Raw genomic sequence first — 6,018 nt, 5'->3', positions numbered from 1 at the left:
CTCTTTCAATTGCGCTTCTCTATTCCCACTGCGCTGCTGCTCTGCTGCTGGGCTTTTGCTACTGCTACTGCCACTGTTGTCGTCAACTGCAAGCAAAAAGAGAACAAAAATAAAAACATTGAATAAAATAAGAAAGAGAAAATAAAGCAGCATCGCAAACCGAAGCGATTGATACCCTTGAATTATAACTATACTCCTACTACATATTTGAATATGTATGTCTGCAGCACATAACCCTCACTTATCGCTGAAACTAATAACGAAATTTGGATTACGCAGTTGTATTTTTAGTGCAATGTTACAACATTGTGAAATGAATTGTAAAATTGTAAAATACACATATTGGATCGGTTAACCTGTTTCTGCAATCCCTTCGAAACATCATTATAGGATCGGCCTTTTGAATAGGGTAGCACAAAATAAGAGATCTATTGCTCCCTCACACACACCTCCACACAGGCACACATACTCTATAGCTGTCTCGTTGTGCTATATGCATATTTCATAGTTTCTTTAGTCTTTCCACTTTGTTTCGTTTTTCCCTTTGTCTCAATCAAATTGCTTTTAATCTTTGCACAGTCGCAGCCGCCCCTCCATCACCACAGCACCTCCCGCGCATACCTAGCCCAGCCCTCCAGACCTGCCTCTCTTTCTCATTACTCTCTTGCTGTGTTTCTGCTCAACCTGAGAACCGTTGGCATTTTCTGCTCTTACCACTTTATTAGCGCATTACGTGTGTCTTTTTTGTTTGTTTGTTTGTATACTCTCTCTCTCTCTCTCTTGCTCTCCATCTCTCCTCTCCACACACTCCTTCTTCTACACACTATTGTCAATTTCAATTCCATTGGGGCGTAAATTGAGTGCAATAAAACAAAATGTATACATATTGTACATACATATGTATGTACATACATATGTATGCAAAATAAAAGACGACAAGAAACACACTCGAATTGCAACACACACAAAAAAACAGCTTCAGGTCATCTCAAGCCACAGTACCAGTTCCAGTTTAAGCTTCCAAGCTAAAATTCCAGATTTGATTTAAGAGCTGCGTTGCCACGCTCCAATTTAAGCTTCGAAAAGCAATGAATGCAATAGAAAAACAAGCACACAAAGAGAAGCCAGCGATAAGCAATTATTATTCCCTTTTTGTGCTGGGCTGGGCAGCAACTGTTGGGTTTCCCGTCATAAGCAGGACTTGATGGGTAAGAGGACACTTTGCCTGCGGTTAGCTCCTGCTGATGCTGAGGCTGAGGGCAAAGGAGAGCCAAAAGCATAAAGACAGAAACGAAACAAATAGCAACAGCTGTCCCGCAGGAATAAAGAGTAAAGCAAAGAGCTAACGCACGTAGGGGGTAGGGGCATACCCTGCCTGGGGGCTTAGAGCGATCACTATCAATAATTATTCAAGCCTTTCATTTAATTAATGCCACTACACCAGATGTCTTCCCATGTACCCATGTATTTTTCTGCATGTATTTACATATACAGATGTAGCTACTATAAAGATAGAGATGAGGTAATTATTTGAGGTAAAATGCTGCGCGTTAATACTCATAAATATTTGAATTGGCAAATGATAAGACACGAAGTCGTGTTTGTAAAATTGAAGTCATTGAATGATTAAATGCATTACGCTTGTGCTTGCAAGAATTGCGAAATTCAAAAGTTACATACACACATACATATGTACATATGTACATATCTACTCATGTAGGAAACTGCAACCTTTTCTTGATCACCTGTATTGTTAATATTTTTGTTGCGTTTCATCAAGTTAGAGGTAAAGCCCAAAAACGATCACAAAATGTTCCTCTGCAGAGTATAGGAGAGAGCATGAGGCCAGCGGTGGGTGGGTTGTGGGAGAGGCGCAGTTAGCAAAACGCTGCATTCCTCAATTGGCATTGCACACGCGCAACAACAACACCAATCAAGTTACGAGCAATGTCACACACACATGCAGGCACCCACAGCTGTTCACACCCGCTAAGCTTTAAGAGTGAAAGAGAACGGGTCAGTCAGGAAGGTTCTCCTCCCATGCACCACGACCATGGGCTCTCATCAGTAACGCATTTGGCTTTGTTTAGCATTAGTTCGTCACCTATTCACAAAGAGAGAGAGACAGTTTTTATGTGTGTGGGTGTGTGTGCTGCAAATTTCAAGTTTCGATATCCTTGACATTCGATATACACCTCCAGCATACATGCATACAATGTACCTATTTTAGGCTAAAATGCATTGCCAGAGGCAAAGGGTTAATTTTGTGCACGCAATCCACATGCTCAGGGAGAACGAGAGTGCAACCAATGCAGACATGTGTGTGTGCAAGTCTGTGATTGTTGGGGCCATTGTTTATATTGTACATACATACATATCTATGCATGTACATACATTGCCAAAAGCCACTTGACAAAATCTCAACGAAAAACTTTTTTTTCTTTCTTTGTTTGTATGTTTGTGTGGACAAAGAAACCCACAAAAGTACTCACACACACACTCACTTGAATTCTGCGAACAGGTGTTCCTATTAATGCAAACACACACACACACACACCGATTGGGATACAAATTTGGCTGAGTTACATACATACATACATATGTATGTATGTACATATATAATTATTTACGAATCAGTCTTTGGGGCTGTTATATGACATATTTCGTATTATCATGATCCTTATGGTAAGAGTGTGGTGGGGGTAAAAAAAAAAATACATTTGTATGTATGTCGTATCATCAGCATTTGTATATATTTTGTAGTTATATGTAAAATATTAAAAGTTCATCAACCCAGAGACAGCTGATCGTAATCACAGATTATGGGGACACTTTCTAGGGCATTATCAGAAATAATATTGAGGGAACAGCTCCAGAAGTAGCAGACGTCCATCATTCAATTTGTAAAGAGATAAGAGCAATGGATCAAAGAATCCACTGGGATCTTACTCGTATATACCGAAAATCCCAATTTACCAGAAATACTCAACGGTTTCGTTGGTGTGTTTGGAAGTAAAGAGTGAGAGGGTTTGGAGAGGAATAGCAACATCAATGCCAGCCACCCACTCACCCAAACATTCAAAGCCCCCGTTTCACTCTTGAACATTTTTCTTTTTGGCAAACATTCCCGTTAAGCAAAGCCACAATCGTGCTGCCCTCTTCTATCTACGAGTGCAGCAAGGCAATTGAGAGAGAAATGTCACTTTTAATGGAAACGTTTACGTGCGTTTTAATTTGTAAAAATGAAACAAAATAAAAACAATATTTAGTGTCAAGCGAATGCATTTGTTGTGGCTGCTCTGAATAAGTATGTACATATTTTGAAAACAAAGGAGCGAAGTTGCAGCGGCAGAGGGAGAGGAGCAGCAGAAGAAATTATCAAAATAAGTAGGTATAGAAATCAGTGGAGAGGGACAGCGAGTGAGAGCAAGAGCGAAAACAAAAACTTGAACGCACACAGGCAGATGGACACACAAGCGCAATGCCATTCACTCAGCTGCAACGAAATGTTGTTTGCTTCACTCTCCCCTACCCAAAAATCTACCTTCTCTCTCACACCCTGCCAAAAGCTCAGCGTCGCACTGTGGGACAAAAGCTGCATAAACTAGACACCCAGCGCGAACTACATATTCAAAACTGAATTATACTCAAAAACCCACTGTGCGCCAACATGTGTTCCACTATCAGTTGGTTCTGCAACATGTACATAAACTTCATTTGCATTGTTTGTCGAACTTCGCGTTTGTTTAAAATTAGTACCCTACAACCATTAGTAACTAGATTTTCGAAAACTGAACGCTTTTTACACTTTGGCTTGACTTATCAAACCTACAGTGCCAAAATGTGTTTCACTATGAGTGTGTTTCATATATTTTCCGTTCGTTTCCCACTGCCTTGTTGTCTGTCTAATGCGCACCAATGTTCCCCACTTCTTCTCTAACTGACCAACACTTATAGGTATGTATGAATGTATGTATGCGAGAGAAAAACAAAAAGAGAGAACGAGCGAGAGAGATGGAGTATAATTTTTTCCCCTTTTTGTTTGTGTTTTGCTATTTCCATTTTTTGTTTTTGTTTTCGTTTGAAGACAAACAAAGTTTCCACTACTTTTGACATTTAAATATTTCGCGAAATAACTCGTGTTCTCTCTTTCACAAAAACTCGCTGCCTTGTTTTCTATATCACTATTCGCTCTTTGTTTGCACAATTTACAGTTGTTGTCTGTGTGGTTAAATGATTTTGAAAACAATTGCATTAAATTGTTTCCTCTGCTTTTATTTATTATTATTATGTATGATTTTCAATTGCAAATGCATATTGAGTCTTCTTCTCTATTTTTATTATTCTTTTTGCGCCTCAAAAAAAAAAAAAGAAGAAGAGCACACACACACACGCGCGCACACTTACCCCACTCTTCTTGCCTTTTGGTGTTCCGTTGGTCTGAATCAGCAGCCAGGCACTTGGCCGTTCTCTCTTGTTCCCCTCTATTCGCTCGTTCTCTTTCCACTTGTTCCCCGCAACAGCAGCAGCAGAGCGCGCGCAAAAACAACAACACAAACAAAAATCATATGTTTTCAGCTGCTGCTTCTACGTCCCGTTCCTCTGCTGTTTCCCTTGATCTGTTACTTATTTGTTGATGTTCGTTGGGGGGTGCGCTGATAGCGAGAAGAGAAGAGATGATGGTGGCTCTTTGTTGGTCTTGTTGTGTTTGTTATCTTCCGTTATTGCAGACGGCAGGGGCAACAAAAATCCAAAACTGCGTCTTTAGTTTTTTTTTTTTGGGTGCTGCAGAGTGGGGAGTGCCTGCGTCACTAACGACACGCCCACCGTAAAATGCTCAGTTCGTGTAAATGGGTGTGTGTGTGTGTGTGTGGGAGGAAAACACACACAAATGTGATCTTTCTTCTGTTCTTGGGCGCAGACAGAAGTCAAGCTTAGAAACAAACTTTCAACTGCAAAGAGCTTGAAGTTTTTTTAAATTGTGTCAAAATCGTTGTTGTCGTCGCTGTCGCTGCCACTGCCGCTGTCGACGCAGAGCCCAATTGCTCGCTCGCTCGCACACACGCGTAGCCTCGCACAATGGCTTTCTGGCTATCCTGCTCTTGCACACTCGCACACACACACACACACACACACGCAGACGGTTGCGTCGTACGTTTTTCGTTTATGATTTTTTGTTGTTGCTGCCTCAGCTGCTGCTGCTGCTGTTGTTGTTTCTGCTGCTGTGGCTTTTGCTATTGCTGTTTCTTTCTAGCACACAAATTAACTGCGACATTAAATCTGTACTTTTGGTTGTTGCGTTTTGTTTGCGGGGCTATTCTGTTGCTTTGCCTTGTTTACGTTGTTCGTTATGCCGTTATTTATCGATTTCACTTCTGCGTTGCGCTGCTGCTGCATCAACAACACAATAAAAAATCCTCCAAACAAAAACAAAAAAATTATCCTTTACTTATGCAAAATATGTATATATGTACATATATTTGGCCAGCCTTTCTGCTCTTCCACGGATACTCGTCTTATAGTTTTGTGTAACCTCTTTTGCACTTTACACAATTTATGTTATTATTTTGGTCTGGTCTGCAGCTCTGTCGCTGTCGTCGTCGTCTGTGTGACGGCAGCGGACCTATCGATAAAATATACCCTCCGAAATATACCGTAAAATACAAAACAAATTATGAAATATACCACTATATGCGAACGAGCTTAACCCACTTCATCACACTCTTTTTAAACAGGCGAACAAATGGAGTTAGAGCGCTGAAAATAATACTGTTTGAAAACAAAAAAAGATGCATTTCTCCATTGAAATGGGTTTCTTTTAACATTACCCACCAATCGTTCTTAAGGCAAGTACAATTCGCACATAAACAACACGTCCCTCGGTGGGCCAACTCCTCCTGAAAACAGTCTAGTCGCAGGGTAGATATTTGTAAAGGTGTCCATTTACAAGTTTTATTTAACGCTGGTTAACTCAAGGGTTAAGTTCGCTTACCTTTCCTCGGTATATTTACGGTATGT

The sequence above is a fragment of the Drosophila subobscura genome, chromosome A (assembly GCF_008121235.1).
Source record: "Drosophila subobscura isolate 14011-0131.10 chromosome A, UCBerk_Dsub_1.0, whole genome shotgun sequence".
In the NCBI taxonomy this organism is placed as follows: Eukaryota; Metazoa; Arthropoda; class Insecta; order Diptera; family Drosophilidae; genus Drosophila; species Drosophila subobscura.
This window is presented reverse-complemented; position numbering follows the sequence as displayed.